This window comes from Pocillopora verrucosa, chromosome 5 (genome assembly GCF_036669915.1).
Source record: "Pocillopora verrucosa isolate sample1 chromosome 5, ASM3666991v2, whole genome shotgun sequence".
Taxonomy (NCBI): Eukaryota; Metazoa; Cnidaria; class Anthozoa; order Scleractinia; family Pocilloporidae; genus Pocillopora; species Pocillopora verrucosa.
In genome coordinates, this window is record NC_089316.1 from 19,958,752 (window position 1) to 19,963,353 (window position 4,602).

The window sequence follows — 4,602 nt, forward strand, 5'->3', positions numbered from 1 at the left end:
GGGCTACTTCGAAAATTATCATCTTTGAAAAAACACCGTCAATGTTTTATCTTTCCCGGAGAGAGGCCAGTGTAAGTTTGCTTTAAACCAATACCTGTGGGAAAAAGACCCCTCGATTTTCACTGCGCTTCGATAATTTGAATGTAGTATGTTGTTCGATATCCCAGACATTTACTGACGCCAAGATACTTGTCGTAATTCTTATTCATAATTTCTGATAAAATTTTAATAACTTTGCTATGAGAAAATTTCCCACACACGCACACGGCAAGCCTTCTACAAGTCAGACAGTTGATTAAAGCCATTCGAAAAGTACAAAGTTTCGGTCATTTTCTTAAGCGCAAAATTCCAACAAGTGAAAATTTCTTCCTTCCGTGCGTGTCTAAAATCGCCTAAACTGTTTTATGCGAAGCAACTAACTTTAAATTGCTGAGTGATCGCTCTCTCCAAGATACCTCATAACAAATTAACTCTTTTCTTCCATTTTTCTTCTTTATAATTGGCGCTTTTAATAAAATTCACAAACGATTGAGGTTCAGCACTAAAGACTGATCATTTTAGAACGAAAACCAAACTGATTTATAACAACGATTTGCTGCTAACGCTAACGATTGAGTTTCATCACAAGCGATTAATATTTAGCACTACCGATTGAGGTTCGCCGCACATGCGATGTTATTGAGTCACGAGCCCGTATAAGCGTACAGACAGCTGCTGACAGAAACTTGTGATGAATGGTGCCATGAAAGGATGACGATTAAGTATGATATTCACAGCCCTTTTCATACGTTTTACGCTGAGTAAGGAAAAGCTCTGTCATATCTGGAGGCTATGCCTTAGAAATTGAAGCGAAACGTGAATGCTGAGTTAAAGATATCTTCGAATTGAAACATCCTGCACCAATTGGCCAAAAATAAAGCCCCGTTCGAACAGTCATGAAAGTTGATGATGGTTTCCACTATCACGCGCGTTTGAACACGAACTACCGTGTACTGTCATCGACTATCATCGGCTAGCATGTTGTTTAGACATGATCAAACATGATAGTTGTTGATAGTTTTTATCGTACTAATTTGCAATTTTTTCGACTTTGTCTGTCTCTCTTTGTTAGATTATATATATATATATATATATATATATATATAAATATTATGAGAGGTAAAAAGGACGCAACTACATTTCCCGACAAGCCTGTTTCGTGAATCGCTTCACTCTTCAGGGGTTTAAAGAAGAAGAGTGAAGTGATTCACGAGACAGGCTTGTCGGGAAATGTAGTTGCGTCCTTTTTTCCTCTCATAATATTTATTTATTCTGCTCTGCTTCAACGTATTGAGCACTGTTCCACGCGAAAATCGACTTGCAGACTTCCTATATATATATATATATATATATATATATATATATATATATATATGTATGTATGTATATTGTGGGAGGAAACAGACAAATAAACTACCAGTTCATCCCTAAAGACCTGTTTCGTGGTTGCCCACTCATCAGGGGATTTAATGAGAATAATCTTTACCATCGCTTATATACAATATAATTTTTACGTTTCTGTCGAGTTGTTGTCTTTGCGTGTGACGGTGGCTTGGTAAATTAATGATGGTTGCAGGCAGTTTCCGTCGAGCGGGCAGGCGTTCTTTTGTTTGCATGTTTTGTTATTGGGGTGATTTAGCAAGAGGACGGGAACATCATTTCAGAACGGGAAAGCGCGCGGATAATCTGGACGCGACTCTATTTCGACTTCCAGTGTTAGCATTGCCGTTCTCCCCAAAAGGTTCAGGACGTTATTTCGCGGGTTTTCCCGTCGCGATCAAAACGCCTGGGATTCGCGTAAATTTTGCGCTTATAAACGAGATAATGCTGTTTGTAATTATTTCAGAACTCATTTCCAGGATAACCTGGTCCATTTCTTCGTTTCATTCGGTGTATTTTGGAAAATCTACCGCTTCATTTATGCTGGATTCCCGAAAGGGAACAATCGTTGGCAAGCGACGGATCCAAGATTTTAGGGCTCAGTATACTTGTAATTGAGGAAAACTTAAAACAATGAAAGGGCTGTTCTTTGATACATTTCTTTAATCCTGTATGAAAACTCTAAGAGTGGGACGCTGTTAATTTTATTATGAATCAATTCATCAATAAATTAAACTTGCTTCGTGTTGAAGTTTATCAAAATGAAATATCACGACGCTTACCTACTGTATTATTCAGTGTTATTTGCTGTTATTTTCGTTTTTACCGTGATTGAAAACTTTTCTGCAAAGTGAACTCAGAGATGAAAAAAAATTGAGAATAGCTCAGGTTTGCACTGTTTTATGTTTGAAACTTTTGATCAGCGCCGGTGAAAACTAAGACAACAAAGTCATGTTCTCGCTTCGAAATAAAAAGACAATCAACTCGATTTTGGCACGGCTTTCTAAATCTATTAATTTGATTCAGTCTTGAACGACTTCATTCGTTTGAAAAAAAATTAAACTAATCAAAAACGAAGAAAAAAAAATAGGAACGAAGTCTTATTTCTAAGTCTGACCGTTTCGTTGGTGACTAGTTTGAATTAATTTCATACTTTCACGAATAAATAGGAACTCATTGTAAACAACTCCATCGTTGGGTGGCTTGGTTTCTACATGATTTCGCCATAACTCCTTATAATTCCGTTCAAAATGCATTTCAATTCTAAGGTTCTAAAACAAGATACAGAAACCACACCGCATCATTCCGCCACGCGAGACACAGAAACTCCACCGAACTCAGCAAGCACATCTGGACCCTCAAAGGTAACAACATCGAGCACTTTATTTCCTGGTGCATTCTCTCATCACACTCACCTCACAGCAGCTCAAGTAAAAGATGTAGTCTCTGCCTCAACGAAAAATTCCTAATAATCTGCCGACCCAAACTATCAACACTTAACAAAAGGAATGAACTCGTGTCTTCCAGTCGCCACAGAAACAAAGCCCTCCTACGCAACAACTAAACTGTTAAATTTCGCGCTGCAAAAATTAGATTATATTGTAAATAAGCCATGGTAAAGATTATTCTTATTAAATCCCCTAATGAGTGGGCAACCACGAAACAGGTCTGTAAGGATGAACTAGTAGTTTATTTGTCTTTTTCCTCCCACAATATATACATCGCTCTACTCTTATGTATTGAGCACTGTTTTGCGTAAGTCAAAATTTTACACTTTATATATATATGTGTGTGTGCGTGTGTTTGTGTGTGCGTGCGTGTGCGTGTGCGTGCGTGTGCGTGTGTGTGTGTGTGTGTACATCCATTAAACCAGATCAGTTCAGAAGGCTAACATTTTTTAGCCAAGGATCTTATTCATGTTTAGACTTCTAAATAGTTATAGCAAATGACGGTATTAATCCCAAAGGTCAACAAATTTTGAAGAAATTGCATAGAAATGGGCTGAGAAACATTGGTATTCGCATTGCTCCAAGCATGTGATGATGGCGCACATCTTAATACTGCGAGGCGTATCTCACGAAAATTTCATCAGATGGAGTACACCTGTGAAGACTAATTCAGCATTAGTTTTGAGGCTCGAGGAAAACAAAATTTCCCTGGAAGATATTAAGAGCATGTTTCGTACGAGGAAGAGGCTATTCCGTTTTACAATTCTTCAACTTATACTTTTTGGTAGCGCTGAACTTGTACCACCCCGTATCATTTCCGTCGAATATAGGCTCTGCAAAAAATGAGAAGAACGATTTTCTTTGGAAAGTTCTTCGCGCACTTTCTCGTGTCACGTATGAACCTAGGGATAACTGAGCTTATCGTAGAGTCTCAGCAGCTCGCGCCTGCCGAGGACGCCTGTCGGCGCGTCTTATTCTTATATACAGTGTTTTGATTCTGGAAAGTGTTATATCCTGTGTTTAATCGTAAAATAAGTAGTTACTGGAAAACACTGAGCCTCAAAATTGAAGGTAGAAATGAAAAAGATTTGAATTTATGTGCCTGAATCCGTGTGCTTGAATCCATTCCATCGAGCGTTCCACGTTTCCAAATTTAACTAAATGATCGTTGCTCAATTAAGATTCGACACACCCTGGATTACTGAGAGGTTTCTTATGAACGCATTCATCATCCTATGATGAAAAACACATTTTTACAGTTGGAATACTTCAATCTGAACTCGCTTGAGTCACCAAAACGTCCGAGGTTTTTAGTATTGAGCGTAATTAGAGCATACGAAAATTGACGATTATCGCGAAAATTAGAAGTGAAGAATGACAATCAAACGATATCTTTAATGAGACGGTTAGTAACTCAGCTGTTGTTCAATTTACAATTCCAATATATCGCTGAGCCCTTTGCGAATTATCCTTTCTTCTGAGCGATGTACCGTTTAAAGTTAACGATATACCTCATCAGCTTAGCAATGTAACGTTTTCGCTCTGCGATAGACCACTATACGGCTTAAGCGCTTTCCCCCAAAGAAATGTCACAATAAACTAACTAAATTATATTGAAATAAATCGTTCGTTTCCAGAACTCTTCAATCCTTTCAAAACCACTCTAACTGATCTATTTATCGGTTACCGGTTACCTCGCCACCAGGGAGACTCGCCACCAGCGCACTCGCCACCA